This window comes from Cryptomeria japonica, chromosome 11 (genome assembly GCF_030272615.1).
Source record: "Cryptomeria japonica chromosome 11, Sugi_1.0, whole genome shotgun sequence".
NCBI classification, from domain to species: domain Eukaryota; kingdom Viridiplantae; phylum Streptophyta; class Pinopsida; order Cupressales; family Cupressaceae; genus Cryptomeria; species Cryptomeria japonica.
The window spans coordinates 140,650,803-140,674,075 of NC_081415.1; positions in this window are offsets into that span (position 1 = coordinate 140,650,803).

Genomic DNA, 23,273 nt, shown 5'->3' on the forward strand with positions numbered 1-23,273 from the left:
TGGGGTTTAAGTTATAATAAGTTTTGGTACAAACTGATTCAGACCCCCCACTCAGTTTGTTGCATTGTTGCCAAAAATTAGTATTAGAACTACATCCTTTGGAGGAAGATTGACCACTTGAGGATATCTGAGATGGAAACCTTTTCTTTCAAGAGGGATAGTCTAAGATGAATTGATGGAATGAACTACATTCTCTGGAAGAGCTAAATGCAAGCTCATTTGAGATGCACTGGAGAAGAGCATTGGAGTATTACTAAGAATGTATATAATGTTCCTTAGAATGGTCCTACTACTCAAGATGAGCTAGAGGAAGTTGAATACACTATTAAAGCCAAGGAAGAATTGATGAGTGCCTCATTAGATTATGAGATGACTAATGTAATGGACTTCGATACTGCTCATGAGATCTAGGTAAAATTGGAGACTTTGTGTCAAGGTGATAGTCATTTGAATGTAGCCAAGTTACAGAGGTTGAAAGGAAAATATGAGAATCTATAGATGGACGAAGATGCAAATATTATTTCTTTAATATAGAAAGCGAATGAGCTTGTGTGAGGAATCAGATGTGTTGGTGGCTTCCTTGAATAATTTGAGATTGTTCATAAAGTGTTGACATCCTTTCCTCCTGCTTACAAACATAAAGTTGTTGTTATTGATGAGATTCAGACTATGAAAAATATGACAAGAGATATGTTGGTTGGTAATTTTGTTGCTTTTGAGCTGAGTGAGTTTGGAGATTCGCTTCCTAGGACTTAATCTTCATTCAATCTTGTTGGTGTAGTTAATTATTCATGTTGGATATTATTACACCTTACTTGATTTTACTTAGGATAATGCATTTCATATTAGTTTGGGTATGAGACACTTGGGTATTTGTGCCATACTGAGATAGTGTGTGTAGGTCAATTTCCACCTTTTATGGTGTTGATCTTTTTACTACTCTATCACATCCACTTATTGTGGAGTCATAATTCCACTTTCGGTGGGTAATCCACCTCATGCAAAATATTTTATTGTTTCTTCTACCTACCACACCTATTTCCTACCTATCCTTGTTTCTTATTGAGCCACATGTTTTTTGTATGCGCACATATCCATATAGCCTTGCCTATATAAGAAGGATCATACTCATTGTATGAAACACATGATGATCTAGTTGATCAATATTTTCGTATTGATAGAATACAATTTATTCCTATCATACATTTTGTTCTCTCTTATTTTTGTTTTCCATTGCCTCTAGATCTTGGCAAAATCTCATAAAATCTACTCTTTTCAGGAAGATGAGATATGATTAGGGAGAAAGTTCTACAAGAGTATCTAGATATGAGAAAGAGATGAAAGAGCTGAAGATGAAGAAAGAGAGCTTGAGGATCTTGAAGAAATTACTGCTAGAAGATTAAGTAAAGGTTCTGGTAAGTATGAAGGAAAAAATACCTGTTAAATATTTTTCATGTAACAAGATAGGAAAATTTGCATCAAGGTGTCTGGAAGGAGATATAAATCCTAAGAGCCATTTAACCCACATAAGCCTAAATTTCAAAACAAGTGTTATTATGCTACAGTTGATCAAAGTGTGACAAATGATGAATTAGATAAGGATAATTTAGCAGATCAATTTGTGTTCATTTTTATGAACGAAGATGATCATGTAACTACAAATTCTACAAGATGTATTGATGAAGAAAAATATGATGGGTAATTGATAGTGGTTTCTCTCATCATATAACAGGTGATAAGAGTTAATTTGTAAACTTGGAAAGGTATGATCATGGTATAGTAAGATTTGGTGATAACAAAGCTTATGCAATCCATGGTACAGGTTCTATTTCTCTTGATGGTAAGAATAACACTAATGATCTGTTATATCTTGAAGGTTTAAAGCTTTAGTTTTGAGGGTTGGTCAGATAGTTGATAAGGGATATAACCTGGAATTCAAGAATGGGAAATGTGCCATATTGAGTAGCTCCAGAAATGAGATTTCATCACAGACAAAGACTAAAGGTAATATCTCTCACTTGAATGCTAGCAGTAAAATTTGTCTGAATGCTTAGATTGATGAAAGTTGGTTATGGCATGAAATGATGTATCATATAAATTTTGATTTCATAGTTAAGATAAGTTGTACTCAAGTAGTGAGAGATCTACCAAAGTTAATAAAGCCTTATAATCTGGTATGTAAGGAATGTCCATTACGGAAGCAGACAAAAGTTATTTATAATAGAAAATAGTATAATTCTAATGGATTGTTGGATCTTCTATAGATTGATCCATGTGTTCCTTCTAAAGTGAGAAGATTGTAGGTTGACAACTATTTCATGCTACTTATTGATGACTATTCAAGAATGATGTGGGTTACCTTCTTAAGGGAGAAGTCTGAAGCATTGGAGAAGTTCAATATTTTTAAGGCTAGAGGTTAAACTAAGACTAGATTGAAGCTTAAGTGTATGAGATTTGATAGAGGTGGACAATTCACTTCTGGTGAGTTTAATGCATACTTTGAATTGCATGGGGTTAAGAAATAATTTCGTGCTCCTAGAACTCCACAACATAATGGTGTTGTAGAGAGGAAGAGTATAATAGTTCATGAAGCTACTAGAACCATGATAATTGAAGGAAATATCCTACATGTATTTTGGAGAGAACTTGTGAGTAATGCACTATACACTCTTAACTAAGGAAATGTCAAAGGTGATACTTGTAAGACTCCTTATGAGTTATGGTTTGTTCATGCTCCTACTATTATATATTTAATAATTTTTTTTACTAAATGTTATATCAAAAGAGATGAAAATCTTGGAAATTTTGATGCTAGATGTGATGAAGGAATATTTCTTTGTTATTCAACTAAATGTAAGGCCTACTAGTGTTATAATAAATGACTGAGGAAAATAGTTAAAGGTGCTAATGTGAACGTTTATGAGTAGTGTTAGATAGATTAGATTTTGTGGATATAATTATGATGATCAAGATGCTAGTTTAGACAAAGGAAAGCCAATGCAAAATCAAGTTCACATTGATCTAGAAAAGACAAAGTATTAAGGAGAAGTTGCAAACACAAATGCATAAGAAAGAATTCTAGAACCTTTAATTCAAAAAAAATTTAAAGGTGTGATGACTAGAAGAAAACTTGTTGAAGAAATTTATTTGATTTCTAAGATTGAACCTAAGAATGTTGATGAAACTTGCAAAGATGAAAATTGGATTAAATATATGGAAGAAGAATTGAATTAGACTGAGAAAAGTAAAACATGGACTCTTGTTCCTACACCTAAGAATAAACATGTAATTGGAAGTAAATGGGTATTTCAGAATAAGTTGAATGAACAATGATGGAAGAAATTTATAATGAGGAGACTTTTTCTCTAATGGCTAGAATTGAAGTTGTTAGATTATTTTTTTCCTATAATGCTCACAAAAATTTCAAGGTTTATCAGATGGATATCAAATTGGCCTTTCTTAATAGAGAATTGGAAGAAGATGTCTACATTGAGAAAACTAATGGATTTCAGCTGACAAATGAAAAGGACATGGTTTTCTGATTGAAGAAAGAATTGTATGGATTGAAGCAATCCATTAGAGCCTAGTATGGTACATTCAGATAAGTATTTGATGAAGCTTCACTTCAGTAAAGTTATTACTGACAGTAATCTACTTCAACATTGATCAGAATAATATCTTGAATGTTGAGGTTTTTGTTGATGACATTATATTTTAAAGAAATGATTGCCTATGTAAGAGATTTGCTGAAGAGATGCAGAATGAATATAAGATTTCTATGATTGGTGAAACAAGATTCTTTCTAGGACTGCAAATTACTCAGTTGGATAAAGGTATTTTTTATATCTTACTCTAAATATGTGAAGGAATTGTTGAAGAAATTTGTCTTTGAAGACTCTAAACATATTGGTACACCTATGGTGACTGGATGTAAGTTGACAAAGGATGACGACTCTCTAAAAGCTAATCAAACTAGATATAGATCTATGATTGGTGGTTTGTTGTACTTAACTCAACCTAGACTTGATATAATGAATGTTGTGTGTCAAGTTACTATATTTCAAATTGATACTATGGAATCTCCTATTATTGCTATAAAGAGGATACTCAAATATCTGAAAGGGAAAATTGAAAGGGACAATTGATTTTGGTTTGTGGTATTCTAAGAATGATGACTTCCCTTTGAGTTTTTTTATAGATGCTGATTGGGCATCTAATGTTTATGGTCAAAAAAGTACTATAGGTGGTGCATTATTTTTGGGAAAGAAATTGGTCTCTTGAGAAAGTAAGAAGAAGAATGCTATTTCCTTATCTACTGTAGAGTGAATACGTTGCTACTACTAGCAATTGTACTCAGGTAATTTTGATAAAGAAGATATTGAAGGATATAGGAGTTATTTAGGATGAGCCTATTGTTATATATTGTGACAATTCAAGTGATATCAATGTTTCAAAGAATCTGGTGTTACATTTGAAGACAAAGCATATATCAATAAATTTTAATTCCTTAAGAAAGAAGGTGAATGAGAAAGAAGTCAAATTGGAGTATGTATCTACAAAGGAACATATTGCAAATATCTTTACGAAGCCTTTGTCTAAAGATAATTTTGAGTATCTCAAAGAGAAGTTAGAGGAAATTTACCCTCCTGATAATAACTAAGGTGCATGGATTGGCATCATTCCGATGAATTTTACAGAGGTATTTAATGCTTCAGTTTGGTGAATGATGCTACTACTCAGGGGGAGTAGTCAGTGTTAGTTTTGGTAGTTCAGATGTGCTAATTTTTGAATCTAATGCAAAGGGGGGAGATGTTAGGGTTCCCACAGATACTGAGAGGGGGTGGTGAATCAGTATTTGGCCGGTAATAAAATTTTCTTAAAACTGAATATGCAGAATATAAAGTAATAGTATACCGGTAAGCAAGAAATAATGCAAATAACAGAATCAAAGCCATCCACATGAAAAGAACACCATAAAACAAGATGTTTAACTAGGAAACCTGGTGTGGGAAAAACCTCGGTGGGATTTGTGACCCACAATATTCACTTACTGGCCAATAAGAGAATATTACTTACAATAGGGGCCTGCACATGCAGGAAGGCCAACTGCCTAGAGCTCACTGCTCAACAAGAAGTCACACTGACTTACAATGAGGATTTACATAAATCCAATGTTCTGTACTACTTTACAATAGCATCTTCAATGCCAGATTCAGTACCGGTTCTTGCTTTGTTCTTTACATATACCCTTGACCTATAATTCGCACATTAGGTCTGCCTTATATTTTTAATGCATCTATCCATATCTTACAAATGCCTACAATGATCTCTTTTATATACAAGAGTCATTTTACAATTTGCCAAGTCGGCTTACAATGATAAACAAAATATTACATATCAAAAATCCTGTCAGCCTCTATGCTAGTATACATATTTTCTTTTGTGCCGGTGAACATCTTTTGTGCCGGTGCCGGTGTAGATTGATCTTTTGATGTCGGTGCACTATCTTGCTTGTTGTATACTTTGCCGGTATAATTTCTTGCCAGTGCCATGGGATTGCAAGGTTGCCATCAATGACAAAAACTTCAATCACACACAATGTCTCATTGGAGTGTCCATATGCCAATAGGAGAAGCCATATTCCTGAGCTTTTGTCATTTATTTGAAAGGGGGAGAGAAGCATCTAAAAAAATCTATAAGAGAGTAGAGCATTTTTAGATTTAAATTGTTTACAAAATGGGAAGATTGTTGAGAGTCAATTTATTTCTATGCATTGATAGTTTTTCACATTCATATGTTGTCATCAATGCCAAAGGTAGGGATTGTTTGATATTGGCTGATATGTTGTCATTGTTCTCAACATATGTGGAGATTGTTGATGTGGAGATTGTTGGACAAGTTTTCTATATTACAGTGTTGCAGTTTGATTGAATGAGTTGGTTTTGTCCATGTATTGCAGATGAGCTGATACGGTTTAAAGTGATTCTAGTATGTTGTTTTTAGATAGTTCATTCCCATTTGTAGAGGTTCACATGTTTATTTGATCAAGTTATTAGATTTGGTATTGAGGATGTTATGAAGTTTTTTGTGTTATTGTTAGGACCCAAAGGCAACTAAGAGGGGGAGGTGAATTAGTTGTATATTAATTTCAACCCAAATATGACTTAATCAAACTTGATATTTAATACTAGTAAACCAAACTTAATATCGGTTAATAGTTTAACAGTTAATATCAATGCCGGTTAAACTTAATGCATAGAACAGAAAGAGAAACAACATCCACAACACATAACACAATGATTTGTATGTGGAAACCCTATAAGGGGAAAAACCACAGTGGGTAACCTTACCCACAATTAGATGATACTACTATAGATAGTATGTGTATACAAATGGGGTCTGCACATGTAGAAAGGCGAACTACCTAGAGCTCATAGCTCAATCACAAAATAGGAGTCACACTGACTACAATTGGATAGTTAAATCCAAAGATAATGTACTGCTCAAAGTAGCATCTTCAATGCTGGATTCAGTACCAGTTGAGCTTTGTTAATCACCTTCAAATCTTCCTTAAACCTTCTCTATGGTCTATTTATACGATCTTCAATATTTGCACATACCATAACCTTTATCTTCTCTTCTCATACCATATCCTCTTTCATCATATCTTATCTTACAAATGAAACCTTACATATATACCAAAACCTAAGACCAAATGTGTAGGTCGGATAACAAAGAATTTTCCAGTCAAATCAATTAAAAATGTGATGCACCATGTTAGCTTAATACAATTAAAACAATATCCAATTAATTAAATCATCTTCATAACATGTTGTGCTGATCTGGAATAGATAATGCATGTCAGTCCATAACTTAGACCAATTTGCCAGTAACAAAAAATATGTCAACCCGATTAGACCAATAACAACAATATCAAAACTAAGTCTCCAAACCATGTCTTCAACATAACAAAGTGATCTTTAGATGATAACGTATCATCCTTAGTGCTACTGAACAATATAACCTGCTAGTGAGTGATATATCGGTGACTGTGCATAAGTCACTAAACATGCAGGTGAACATAATGTGTGAATTCAACATAACCAAAGATCTCTAGAAGAATAAGTGTGGATAAGTGTTGACATCAATGACAAAACATTACAAAACATCTCTCCCCCTAGGATAATGATTCATAAATACAATTTTTTTTCATAGATATCCCTCCCCCTTTGACATCAAATGCAAAAACAATACAAATACCAGATACAACCAATTCATAGAACCAATTACAATAACCAATTGTTATAACCAACTACTCCCCCTGAGAAATAGCTCTCCCCCATCAAAGTCAAAAAAAGGTTTCTCTTTTAATTATGTTGGTTTGATGCCAATCATCAACTGTCTAAGTCACTACCGGTGAGGGTATAACCCCAAGTTGCTCTTGAAGATATTCAAAAGTTTCCTTAGGCAAAGGCTTAGTAAAGATATCTGCAATCTTCTCTTTAGTATTCAAATAAACCAATCTCACTTCTTTTGCATCAACATTCTCTTTTAGAAAATTATATTTAATAGAAACATGTTTAGTTTTGGAGTGAAATAATGGATTCTTAGATATATCAATTGCTGCTAAATTGTCACAATAAAAGATTATAGGTTCTTTGCATTTTACCTTTATTTCCTTCAACATTTGCTTAATCCATAATACTTGAGTACAATTAGTTTCTGCTACAACATATTCTGATTTTGCTGTTGATAGTGATGTACAACTCTATTTGTTGCTCAACCATGAAATCAATCTACTACCAAGAAACAATGCCCCACTGATGGTTCTCTTTATGTCATCTACATCTCATATTCAATTTGCATCGGTGTATGCACATAAATCAAAAATTTCATCTTTAGGATACCATAAGCCAAGATTTGTTGTGCCTTGTAGATACCGAAAAATCCTTTTCACTACTGATTCATGATTTTCTTTAGGATTACTCTAAAATCTTGAAACAATACATATTACATTGATTATATCAGGTTTTGTTTGTATTAAATAAAGTAAATCATATATTTGTATCTTGTCGGATTAACAAGAGTTGAATCATCCTTCAATGTCATTTTATCAGTTGTAGTCATAGGAGTACTTACCGGTTTAGAGTTTTCCATACCAAATTTCTTCAGTAGTTCCTTCAAATACTTTGTTTGACATATGAATATACATTTATTAGTCTATGAAATTTTCAATCCTAAAAAGAATTTTATCTTTCCAATCATAGACATTTCAAATTCTTCCTACATCTTATTAGAAAAGTCTTTACACAATCCATCTTCTCCTCCAAAAATGATATCATCAACAAAAACATCAATAACCAAGATGTCATTGTTAGTCACTTAAAAATATAATTTGTTGCCAGCACTACCTTTAGCATAACCAAGCTTCAAAAGATATTTGTTCAATCTAGCATACCAAGCTCTAGGATCTTATTTCAAGTCACACAAAGGTTTCCTTAATATGTAAACCATATATTTATCATTTGTTAATGAAAATCCATCAGGTTGTTCAATGTAAACTTCCTCTTCAAGATCACCATTCAGAAATGCACATTTTACATTCATTTGATATACTTTATAGTTCTTGTGTGCTACAAATGCAAGAAATAATCTGACAACCTCAATTCTAGTTATCGGTGCAAAGGTTTCATTGTAATCAATTCCCTCTTTCTATGAATATCCCTTTACACACTAATCTTGATTTGTTTCTGATTACCTTACCATATTCATTAGGTTTGTTTATGAATACCCATTTAGTTCCAATCACATTTTTATTTTTAGGCCAGGGAACCAATGTCTATGTATTGTTCTTTTCAATTTGTTCTAATTCATCTTCCATAGCTTTAACCTAATGTTTATCTTCATATGCCTCAATAACAGATGTTGATTCAATTTTAGAAATTAAGCATACCTCTTCATTTTCTAGTCTTCCTCTTGTCATAACACCTTGATATTTATTCCCAATTATCTGACTTTGAGAGTGATTGATTCTAACATAACTGGGTGTGTTCACTTGAAATTGTTCTTCAATCACTGTGGAATTCTCAAATGATGCCAGTGTGACTGGATCCACATTCGGTACTGGTGCACTATGTATAGGTTAATTTATGATCATCTCAACTAGCGGTTCAAAATCTATAGACCTTGAATTTCCTCTAAAGTGTTCATCTATCTTCACATTTGCACTCTCAATGATTTTCTACAATCTTTTATTAAAACTTCTATATGCTTTTCTCTTAGATAAATAACCAAGAAATATTCCTTCATCACTTCTAGGATGAAATTTGCCAACATACTCATTTCTCCTAATATAGAATTTGCTTCCAAATATTTTTAAGTATTTAAGAGTAGGAGTATTACCAAACCATAGTTCATAGGGTGTCTTACCGATTTCACCTTTGATGGGAACTTTGTTGAAAGTGTAAACCACTGTATTCATTGCTTCTCTCCAGTACACATGAGGTAAATTTTCTTCTAATATCGTTCTTCTGGCTGCATCCAAAATGGTTTCATTCTTCTTTACCAAAACTCCATTTTGTTGAGGTGTTAGGGGTGCTAATAGTTTTTTTCTAACTCCATTCACTTCACAAAATGTATTAAAATCCTTAGATGTAAATTCACCTCCTTGATCTGATCTTAAACATTTGATTTTCTTATTGCTTTCATTCTCTACCATTGCCTTGAATAGTTTGAATTTCCCAAAAGCTTTTGATTTCTCCTTGAGAAAAGTAACCTGACACATTCTAGAATAATCATCAATGATTAGCATAAAGTATCCATCTCCCTATAGGCTTCTAGTTCTTGTTGGACCACATAAATCAGTATGGATTAAATCAAGAACATTATTGGATTTCTCAGAAATACTTTTAATAGTTGTTCTAACTTACTTTCCCATTTGAAATTCCTTACATACTAGATTATGAGGTTTTACAATCTTAGGTAAATCCCTTACTGCCTTAGTTGAACTATTCTTAATAATGCAATCAAAATTCACATAACAGTGTCTTTTATGCCATAACTAACTTTCATCAATATGTGCAATCAAGCACATTTTTTCATTGTTATTCAACTATTCTCATAAGAGTGTAGAATGCCAATAGTTATTCAATATTATGATTTGTGCTTTGTATTGTTGTACAATTGCTATATCTTTGGTTGTGGATGTGTGCTCTCAGTTCGAGTGGTTCATGATTTGGAGATCCGCAAGAAAATCATTCAGTTTAACAGTCGGTTTTGTTAATGTTTTTATGCTTCGATAGAGAACTGATGATGATTCTAGTAATCCAAGTTGTTGTGATTGTTGTGATACAATTCATGTTGGTTGTGAATGTCTCTAGATCATGTTTTATTCATATTGGTGATTTGCATTTATTATTGTTCATATTATTGAAGATTTTCCTTGTCCGGTGATTTTCTTTCTGTTATGCGACATTCTTGATGGTTGTAGCACGTTGCATATGATCGAGACATACTTTTTTGAGTTGTTTCTTTTTTGAAGTATTGATTTGGGTCCAATCTATGTCTTAGACAAAATTGTTTTGGTCCACATTTATTATTGTAGTGTGTGAGGATATTATTTTGTAATTTGTATTAAGGGTTTGGTCAATCTCGTATTCATGAGATGATATCTTGAATACATATATGTAATAATCATCTAAGATTTATGTCTACAAGCGTCTTTATTGTATATGATCAAGTTGGATGTGTGAAAAAGTGATTTGATCTTTTGGAAGTGTGAAGGAGAAAAGAAGTGTTGCAGAGAAGAATATGTGTTTAACTAAAACTGTACTCAAGCATATGGAGATGCTATTTTCATATTTCATATGATCTGAATTGTACTCCAAATATCTTTGTAAGTCGTTGAGCCTTCCCTTAAGGTTGTATCCTTTTTGGGTTTCTTATTTTGAGCAGCGAGCTCTAGCGAGTGTGCCTAAATTCATGTGCATTCCCATTATAATATTCACATTTACTCCTAATAGGGTACTATCTCATTGTGGATAGGTTCTCACCATGGTTTTTCCCTTAACCAGGTTTTCCATGTCAAAAATATTGGTGTTATGTGTGTTATTGATGTGGTATTGTTTTATTCTTTAATTGTTAATTATAAAATCTATTTTGTGGTTTAAGTTGCAATAATCTTGGGTGAAAAACTGATATCCGCCCCCCCCCACTCTCAATTTTTTGCATTGTTGCCAACACACATTTTCCTCCTTTGATATGCATACATGAATATTCCTACTTTTATTGACATGCAACACCTACTATATTCATTAATCTTCAGCTTCATACCAATCTTCCCTTTAATTTTCACCTTTCTTCCAATGAAATATTTTGTCCCTTTCCTCATTTTCTTTATATAAAAATGGGGTGCAAGGGTCCATCCAATCATGAAAAAATTTACTATTGGTTTAAACCCATCTAATTTGGGATTTAGAAACTCCCCCAACCATGGATGTTTGTCAAGAATGTTTACAATTTTAGCAAAAATAATTCCCTTTTTATTGGCTCACTACCAAGTGGAAGCTGACAAGTTGGAAGCCAACACATAGTTTCTATTAGCATTGCTTCCAGTCACTCATATATCCTTATCTAAACAATCAAGAAATGCAAGGACCCTTAAAATAGTAGGCCCACCTTTAGATTATTGGCTCTCTACTAAACAAAAATAAAAACACCATAGGAAGGATGGGCCTTGTTGGCACTCTTTACTAGCTAACAATCAACCCCTAGATATATAGATATTATGAAATATGGTGTCCTCCTCTTCAGGGCTATGATACAAGACTGCTATCAAACTATGTTGGATTCTTCATTTATCATGTATATAAACTCAACTCACTTGAGGGTCCCCCTACCACTCTAACGTGTTTGAGTGGAGACTCAATCTATAATATCCCCCTGAATAAGATTCATTTGATTTAGCAGCATCAAAGAAAGAAAAAGAAGCATTTTGAAGCTAGCGCATGTTTCTTGCTACTCCACCTACAACATACTGGCTAGCCCCTTGTGCCCCATTAAAATTAATATTAGGGGTCCCTAGCTAGAATCCTTTCTTGTAGTTATGATTATTTTATTACTCTATATTGGTGGAACCCTTAGAATAGTAGGAAATGCATTGGAGGATGATTTATTGTTCTTTAATCCACTTCCACTATGTGAATGGAGCCTCATATTAGTGTTACATATGTCTCCACAGGAGGACCATTTGATTACCATTGTTCAAGAACCCTCATCAGACTTGATCAGAGAAGGAAGGAGGATTCTTTTACTCTATAGTTAGTAGCATAAGTAGCCCATAGTGCATGATTGATTAATAGAGTTTGTAACCATATTTGGTCTACTACATGATTTTAATTGTCCTCTATCTATATAGAATAGAGATAGGGATAGCATCACCTATTAAAAAATGATGTTTATTCTCAATCTCAAATTTTGGCTTCAATATTAGATAGATCCCACTGTATTTTATATATATGGGACCAATGGAATGTCGAGTGTAGTTTCAACCTTAGTATTGGTAGTTCCTATGTTATCAATAGGCATTTAATCCCTGATCTAAGGATTAGTAGGAGATGAAGGTTGGGTAGGGTGGGGGACCCCAACTAATACACCTCTAATTTGTTATAAAAAACTAATCTAACTCAACTAAATTCTCCCTCCCACCCCTCTTAATGCAGAGGTGTGTGGGTTGTCCTTTATTTTTTCTTATTGTAGTAGGTTTATCTTTAGAATAGTCACACTCTATTCAACTCAAAGTTATTATAAAACCTACCTTGTGGAGGGTGGGAAATAAGCTACTCACTATATAATTATATTGGGTGTAGGTTCATTGAGAAATTAATAAAAGACCCCACTCTTCATCCTCCCTCCCACCCATGCTTGCATAGCTATAAAATGGGTGGGATCACTATCATGATTGATGTTCTTGAATCATATAAGTATTGTCTTAAGGTGGCCTTTTATTTTTAGTGTTTCTATAGTGCAACTATAGTGCATCTATAGTGCATCAACCTTACACTACTAATTGAAATGGTCTAGACACCCATAGAATAGTAGGACTCATAAACCAATTTATATGTTCTTTCCAATGGAATAACCCATGATTTCTAATGAATTATAGGAATAAGAGAGTGACATTATCATCATTTTGGGTATCTTTCTTCACACATGTTGTCACTATATAATTGGGTAGTAATGTATTTCTAGCTCCCCATGTATGTAGTTCCATTCATTAGGTTCTAGTGTTAGATTGTTCTACCTATATTTAATCAATTTTTTAATTAGCCTTTGTATCTTGCTTGATACTAGGATATACTACCATAGATCAAGGATCAAATATGGATCTATCCATTTTGAAGGTGGTATATCAATTTATGACTCTTGGTTTAGGTAGCCTTTGAGTGTTGAATCAAGGTTTTAATCAATTGGTCTATTAAACTATCAATGAAATGGTGGGAGGTAGGACATACTATTCGTAAGGGGTTCATAGGACTAAAACCACTATATCTTCCACCAAATTTAGGTGGGGGGAGATAGAAGCTCGACAATATGTGCCTACTCCATATAGATATAGCTCTGAAACCCCTACCTATATCTAGTAAAAGTGAGGCATAACCCCATCCATTAACTAAATGGGGACTAAAGAGAGCCTATAGATAGTAGGACTACCCTTCCTTCTCTAAATCCATTAACTAGATAGGTGATGAACCAAGCATACTCTTCTACTCCCAGCTAGATAGGTAGGGGTTGAGGGATGCCTAGGGTCTATGAACCTCATAGACAACAAAAGTGAGATTCAATAACCTTCCATATATAGAGTGAAACTACCTTCATGACCATATCACCCCTCAATGATAGGGCCCACAACTAAATTCCATTAACTATAATTCCCTCCTAAATCATGGTGGGGCCTAGGTAGATATAGAGTGAGTAGTATGATTAATGGTCACCCCTACGATTCCAAGTGTTGTTGAGTTATATGTTTTTTATCTTTCTTGGTTAGGAGTTAATTATCATTCACCCATCTAGGAATAAAGATTCTCACCCACTTACAATGGACCCTCTCTTTGAACAGTAGGGTTTGTTTCACACCTGGGTCCTCTCGATTTTCTAGGGTCACAACTTCTATATCCTCATAAATTTTACCATTAATCAGTCACATAGCATTGTAGGGTCCAGCCTTCAACATAGTTGACTTTAAGTGAAGATATTTTCTCTAGTAGTGTGCCTACTTGTAGCACAATTATAAATACTAATATGGTAATTACAATCTCTAGTTTGACATTCCTCTAGGTAAAAAATAATGACACTAGAGAATAAGAACTCTAACTTATTTATATACAATATCTCAACATTTCTTCTTTTGTCAATGTCTTGAAATAAGTCTTTACTAGTTTAGTAAGTGTTCATAGGAATAGTGAACTACCATAGAATTGTAGGGGTTGTCCCCTCTACCATTAGAAGAGTAGGCTAGATAATCTAACTCTCATTCAAGTAGTGGCATATTGTTTTAAGGGTGCCTTGCTAGATATTTCATAGACATCAGTTCCACCATCCAAGGAAAGGTCCTACAAACCAAGGTAGTGCCACTCTAGTTTATTTAGGAAATGAAGTGTTGATGAGGATGTTTAAGATTTTATGTTCTTGGTCTTTATTTCAGATTTAGATTCAAAATAAAGGGCTTCATCTTACCTTACTAATGGGAGATAGAAGGCTATGGCTAGAGTGATCATCAGATGGAATGCACTAACTATTAGTTATGAGATTCATTGATAACAAATGATACATAAGGATTGAAAGTATCAATTCCCTGAATGAAGGTTCAAAAGGTTCTAGATCAAAATTAGTAGGAAGGGTTATAGATGTGGAACTTCACTCAAGAGGAGGAATGATAGACCCACTACAGATATTACTACCATTAGGACACTAAACACTTCACTAATAACAATTACATACAAAGGCTTGACTGGGATAGTTGGATGGATGGAAAGGAAGATAACAAATGGTCATAAAAGAACTCTCATTTATGATTAGGAGAGGATTAACTTAATACCATGCAATCTAAAACTAATTGCCTGACCAGAGAACAATAGGGGCTCCATATAATTTTAGGGTAAGTCCCTACTATTAATGAAGGGATAACATGCACATTATCTTACACATACAATTGTAGGAAAGCACCCTACTATTCTAAAGGAAAGAATATTAATAGAATAACCCCTATAGAATTGTAAGGTAAGCCCATTTAGATTACTAAAGGGCTAGATTAACAATTCTAGTTGCTAGCCCTACCCCCTTAAAATAGTGGTAAATCCTCATTTTAATGTATAAAATGCATAATCAATATTGTGTCGTATTTTTTATCTTGTCAAATATTTGGTGCAGCATGTCCTCAAATATGCACATTACACCATTGGTATGCTTCATGCATCATTATATATTAAGGGTGAAAATACAATCACATATCAAACAATTATTTCCTTCACAAAGATAATATGCACATCACTCTTATTTACTTCATACCTTAATTCTTAACTCAATATCATATTTTGGAAGTGCCTCTTCAATTATGCTTTATTTATTAATATTTGAGTCTTTGATACCATAAAACTTGAACATTATACCATTTTCCCATTCAAAAAATCACGTCTAGTAAATTAATTTTGCAAGGTCACCATACAAATGAATGATTGTGTTAATATATATGAGGTTAGATTTCCATGAAACTAAAATTAGATTTGTTTGAGACAAAAATATAGTGTTGAAAAATTAAGTAGTTGAGGTGTGTCGTCATTGATGTCAACCTACCTAGTGTTGAAATTTAAGTCACTATGTGTTGTAGATGATCTCAAAGTGAATGTTCTAATTTTTTGTGTGGTCTTCTAGTGATGTTGTTGGCATTCTACACTCTTATGAGAATAGTTGATGTTGTCATTGATGGCAACCAACCGGTAACCCACCAACCTTTAGGTTTCTACTAGCCCCGACATTACAAAATTCATACACAGGCAAACACTGGAACTGATAGGCACTTCACTAACATTTAGATTACATCGACAACAAAGCATACCAACACCCTAGCTGACACGGGATAAATTTTTTCTTATATGAATTGTTTTATAATATAATTATCATTTGTAAAGATGACATGGTATATTGTAAAAGACTCATATATGTATTGGATCTTACAGATCATTTTGATATGATATATAGAGATGATAAGGATGATATAGATGATAGAGAAAATAGGTGAATTTTGTATAAGGTGATATAGTTGACAATGAAGGTTTTGGTTATTGTTTGAGCTTAAACCGATAGTGAACCTGTCATTGGAGATGTTTTTCTAAGCAGTATTTTGTATTGGATCTGATATTCCATTTTGTAGTCAGTGTGACTCCTGATTGAGCAGTGAGCTCTAGGTAGTTGGCCTCCCTACATGTGCAAGCCCTTCATTGTAAGTAGTATTTATTCATTGGCCAGTGACTAAATATTGTGGGTCACAAATCCCACCGAGTTTCCTCGTTAAATATATTTTGTTATGGTGTGTTTCTATGTTGTCTCTACTATTTCTATTTATTGCAATAATTCTTAGTTACGAGTACACTGTTTTGGGATGCAAAGTTTTTAATAAGTTTAAATATTCTGTTAACCAATTAGACACTAATTCAACCCCCCGTTTCAGTATCTTTGGGACTATCACTGAATCTAACAATTGGTATCAGAGCATAGTCCTCTATTTTCAAAATCCTAACAGCTTGAGGAAGATTCTAACACTGATACAGATGGAGAACTTAAGAAAATAGTTGGAAGGAGCTCTTGTAGATTTTCATAAAGAAAAATTGAAGAATATATCAAACTTGAAGATGACTTGAGGACTGCATAGGAATTCATTGAAGGACTTCAGGAGAATGTTACTATAGCATTGGATAAAAGAAAGGAATTTCATGAGAAGATGCAGAATGATGATGATGAAAAAGAAAACCTTAGAGACATTGCAAACAAGTTGACATGAGAACAATAACATGAAGAATGAAATGCAAGATATGACTATGAGGTTATGTAAACATATTGAAGATAGGAAGAAGAATGAAGAAGACTTGACTAGGAGACTTATGATGCTGGTAATGAAAATCTGAGACTTTGTCATGAAAATGATATGTTAAAGATGGACTTAATTCACATGCAAGATGATAAATATGAGCTTGCAAGACAAGTTGGAATTCTAGAAAATGAGTTGGCTACTCCAAATGAACACAAAGAAAAATTCAAGAAAAGTTCAGAAGAACTTGATGACATGCTTAAGAAATAGAAACCTAAGGGAGATACTATTGGACTTGGATTTGAACATGGAGAAAGTTTCGGTACTGCAAACAATCTTGATCATAACAAACTAGTTAGACAACCTAATGCTTATAAATTCAATGCAAAATGTGTCCATTGCAAGAAATATGGTCATAGAGTAAATCAGTGTAGATTTAGAAATAATCATAATACAAACACACCCATCGGTGAATGTTCCAAATGCAACAAAGTTGGTCATGATTCATAAAATAGCAGAATGAATGTGAAATGTTATGTTTGTGGATGATTTGGGCACTTACCTAATCAATGCAGATCACAAACCAGTCAAGGATATGGAAAAGATATTTAGAGGAATAATGTAACTTGTTATGCTTGTTACAAGATTGGACACATTGTTAAATTTTGTAGAAGCAAGAATGCATTGACAAAAAACAAAGGATCCAGCTTGAAAGGCAAAGAAAAGGTAGAAGAAGTTTAGCAATAATTTTCAAACAACTGGATAGGAAGAGTGATCACAGAACTGATGAAACTGTATCTTCATCGGTAGAACAAAGTAATTCTCCATCGATAGGAAATTCTTCATCTAACTGAGGAATAATCCTTTGGGGGTATTGCAACAAGTTGAAGATTAGATGTTTTGGCTATAAAGCATCAGGTAACCCTCATTTCAAACTCACCGAGCATTCAAACGATTAGAGAGCACAAAATTAAGCAAGGAATTCTAAGGTGAAGCTGCGAGGTGAATTTCAAGCATTGAAAATTTTGATTTAGAGGTATTTTTCATTGAAATGGCTTCCTCATCTTCTGTTCCTGAGTTTATTTAGAACCCTACTATTATGGAAAATGTTAAACACCCTAGACCCATATTTAATATCATTCTTGAGATTGTGAAACAAGATGATGCTATAGGAGATTTTTTGAAAATCCCTAAGGGTGTAGCATTTGCAGAAGAACCTAGAATTTACATACATTGCAATATATAAAACCTAGGAACCAAGGAGTTGAAGAAAATGTTTAATGAGGTCATTTCTGAGGAAAATGGAGCAATCAAACCTGAACATAAGGTTGTGGAAAATTTACATTTTGTAGAGATTCTAAACATTCTTGAGTTTCATAAGGAAGTTGTCAGGCTTGTATTGAGGAGAGTTCATGGTGAATTCTTATGGTTAGAGTCAGTTTGCAAAATAACCAGGGAAGCAATTAAGGCAGCCATTGGTTTACCTTCAACTAGTAATAGGCCTGATAAAACTAAGAAGATTACTAACAGAGGAGTTATGGATTTAGCCAGAGAAACATTTGATAACATGTCACTTATAGTGAATGATGTTAAGGACATAAATGTGAGATATGTGAGTATGGTACTAGGTTACAAAGCTACACATGCAAATAGATTAAATTCTATTTCTAGCTTATGTATTCAAAGTCCATATGAGATTGTACACAATAATGCTAAGATTGATGTGTATGAATGGATTAAGAATGAACTAATTCACAACCTAAAAAAGATTAAGGGAGACAATAAAGGTACTTTCTATTTTGGAAACCTTCTAGTATGTCTGATGTTGTACTTTACCAAGGAGATCCCCAACATAGGTCACAAGGATTTTGGTCATGACATCGTGGTAGGAAAACAGATACAAGATGCTTTCATTGGTATGGGTACTGATAGTACAAAGAACATTAAAAACTATTTTAAAAGATTCCAAACTAAGATGAGAGTGAGAAAAAGACTACCACAAAGTATTGTTGATAAATATGATAAGGAAATCTGCTTTATTATTAAGAAAGATGAAACTTAGATGGAAGCAGTAAGTCCTTGAACTATTTGGGTTACAGAAATGAGATATGAAGTAGACTTATCTATTATAGAAACTTATGCTAAAGCTCTACTTGATGCACCAAGAGAGTCAATTGAGAAATTCTTTGGAAATGCAAAAACTATAGAGAGTAGTGTATCTATGCAGAAAAGGTCTAAGAGAAGAGAAAAATTTATTACAGATGCCTCTAAGAAGGTTAAGGAAATCAAAGAAAATGTCATGAACATCAGTGGAATATCTGCTAGTGAACTTGAAGGATTACAGCTTGAAACACATATTTCACCAGTTTTCACTTCTTCCGATACTGACAATGGAAAGTTTGTTGAGTTTAAGAGAGTAGAAAGGAAGAGAAAACCCTCACCGATATCCTCTCCTTCACCTAGGAAAACTAGGACACTAAGGAAGAAAGTATAGGAAGTTAGGGAACCAAAGAAGAAACTTACACCTAAGAAGAAACACATAGCAGTTGACCCCACATTGGATGATTTACAGAATGAGATAACAAAGGAAGGTAATTTGACCAATGTAAGCATATGGTATACTTCTTCAAATGATACTAGTAGAAACACAATTGAGGAAAGAATTATCTTACACTTGGATATATACAAGAAATTATTGATAGAAGTAATTGATGTGTTACCAAATGATCTCTACATGAGACTTGAAGCAAAAAGGCTATGAGTATTGGAATTGGATAAGAAATTGAAGGCTGAAGCACTCTTGGCTATTCATCTGATAAACTCTAAGGAAGAAATTGATGAACTTATTGCTGAAGCTAATTGATCTATATTTGCTGGTGGACACCGGCAAGTAAGCCTGATGGCTAGAAGGGTAAAAGAGATTGTAGATGAGACAACAGATAAATGGGATATATTTTTTGTAGAGAAAGAAAAGCAAGAGGAATTGTGCATACCTAAAAAGACATTCAAAATGTATCAAAAAGACAAGGATAAGGGTAAAGGAAAAATTGGTGGTATTCCAAACATAAAGGTTATAGATAACCTTCCACTACCTCCTTTGGATACTCCACCGGTACACTCAGATTTTCCACCGATTACTGTCACTAAAGGTATTGCACATGATAATACTAAACCTGAATCTAAGATACTCTTTACAATGAATGTGGATAATCAAGAGGTAAACGTTGTTGTGGATAAAGATAATTTAGAGGTTAAGGCAGACAGTGTTGACAATAGAAAAATTTAAGAAGCACTAGCAAAAATAGTTGACTCTCAGGAAACTAAGATTCCAACCTAAATAGAGAAACCGACAATGACTGATAAACCTACATAAGACAAAGGTATTGGAACAGGGCCACCGAAGACTGAGATTTTGATAGTTGAGATAGAGGTTCATGTTGAGAATAAGGAACCAAGAGTTACTGAGATGGTGAAAAAATATGAGAAACCACTAAAGGTTGAGATGCAAACACAGATAGACCCACCAGAGGAAATAAAAAGAAAAATGGATACATCTAATGGAAATGACATACTCAAGGTGATTGGCCAGACATCTATTGAGATAAAATATAGAGCTGAACTAAGTATATCTATAGGTGAATTCAGACCTAGACCAATGTCACAGAGGTACTTTTGGATTCTATAAAGAAGATTACTAATTGCAATATATTGGCATTAAAGGCAATTGATAACACTTTACCTATTCTTAAGATGATTTCACCTACATGTCAAATAGATCACATTAATAATTCTTTAGGTAAATTGGACACTTTGTCCAAATTGATTTTTGATAATGTTATAACCATAGACAAGGTGAATGATGATATCATAAAGGAGAGAGTTGAAAAAGAGAAAAACACATTCTTTGAAAACACAATAAAGAAATGTACTGATCACGTAGATACACTTCTACTGGTACTCAATTCTACAATTTTGGAGTAAAGAGATATATAAGGAAGCATGTAAGTCTCACTATTTAACTTAGGACATTGATAATGAGATTCAAAGGACACAAAAGGAAATTGATCACATTGCGGACAATATTATAGGTTCATCCCGAATTGTATCAGTTTTTTAATAGGAAATGGCATTTTTTGAGGAGAAATTAGAAAAATTTGAGAAAGAGAAGGCAAGGCTAAAAACTAATTCCTGGGAACTAAAAGTTAAAATTGGTCTGAGGCTGGATAATTTAATCACTCAGAGAAAAGAATTTACTAAGGCAACAACACAAGGAGAATGATCACCGGAGCAACATATGCACTATCTCAGTAGTATGATCTAGCATTCTGAGGCAACTTTAGATGATAGCAACAAATTTAGGCAGAGTCTAAACATGGTTTTGGTGGACATCTTTCAGATTGTAACTAACTAGTTACAAACCTTGAGGTAGCATTTTTGTACTCTTTTGATGACATCCTTTTTCATTGATGTCAAAGAGGGAGTAGTGGAGAGAAAAATGCATGTACAAAGTAGATCACTTTCTCAAGGAGAACACATCTTTTTGGATTTTAGTTTTTGGATAACATTTTTTATTTTTCTCATGAGTGTTGCCATCAATACTAAAGGGAGAGATTGTTGGCATTCTACACTCTTATGAGAATAGTTGATGTTCTCATTGATGGAAACCAACTAGTAACCCACTAGCATTTTGGTTTCTACTAGCCCAACATCACAAGATTCATACACTAGCAAACACTGGCACTGCCAGGCACTTCATCGAAATTTAGATTACATTGACAACAAAGAATATTGGCACCCCAATCAACATGGGATAAAGTTTTTCTTATATGAATTGTTTTGTAATATGATCATATTTTGTAAAGCCGACATGGTATATTGTAAAAGACTCATATGTTGGCATATGGACACTCCAATGAGACATTGTATGTGATTGAAGGTTTTGTCATTGATGGAAACCTTGCAATCCTATTACACTAGCAAGGCATTACACCGGCATCAATAGATCACACTCTACACCGGCAAGGCATTACACCGGCATCGACAGAAAAAGAAAGCATATCGGCACAGAGGCTGACAAGATTTTTGTTATATTATTTTATTATTTATTATTGTAAAACATTGTAAGCTGACTTGATATCATTGTAAAATGACTCTTATATATAAAAGAGATCATTGTAGACATTTTGGAATGTGAAGAAAAAATAATTAGGCAGACCTATTATGCAAAAATAGGTTAAAGGGGTTTATGAAAAGAACAGAGAAGAAATCGGTACTAAATCTAGCATTGAAGATGCTATTGTAAAGTAATACATGTTAATGGATTTGTATAATCCACATTGTAAGTCAGTGAGACTTCCCATTTTGAGCAGTGAGCTCTAGGCACTTGGCCTTCCTGCATGTGCAGGCCCCTATTATAAGTAATATTCTCTTATTGGCCAGTAAGTGAATATTGTGGGTCACAAATCCCACCAAGCTTTTTCCCACACCGGGTTTCCTCGTTAAATCATTGTGTTATGGTGTGATTTTCATGTGGTTTCTTTCACTTCTATTTAATACATTATTTCTTGCATAACGGTACACTGTTATAATATGTTATGCATGTTTTAAGATAATAAATTCTAAACACCGGTTAGATACTGATTCACCCCCCCCTCTCAGTATCTATGGGAATCCTAACAATTAGTATCAAAGCCTAGTCCTCTATTTTTAGAAGCCTAACAGCTTGAGGAAGATCTTGACACTGGTAAAGATGGAAAATCTGATGAAGCAACTAGAAGCAGCTCTCTCAGACTATGATGTAGCAAAATTGAAAAATATCAAACTTGAAGATGATCTAAAGGCAGCTCAGGACATCATTCAGGCACTTCAAGAGAATCTTACCATTGCAAGAAACAAGAGAAGAGAATTATGTGAAAAGATGCAAAATGAGAATGATGAGAAGGAATCACTTAATGATGAGATAATCAAGCTGAAATTGGAGAACATAACAATGAAGAATGAGATACAGGATATGACTATGATGTTTTGTAAAGAAATTGAAGATAGGAAGAAGAATGAAGAAGAACTGACCAGAAGACTATGTGATGCAGCAAATGAGAACACCAAACTTAGCCATGAGAATGATATGTTGAAGATAGATCTGATGTACACTCAGAATAACTCAAAAGAACTGATGAGACAGAAAGAAGTCCTA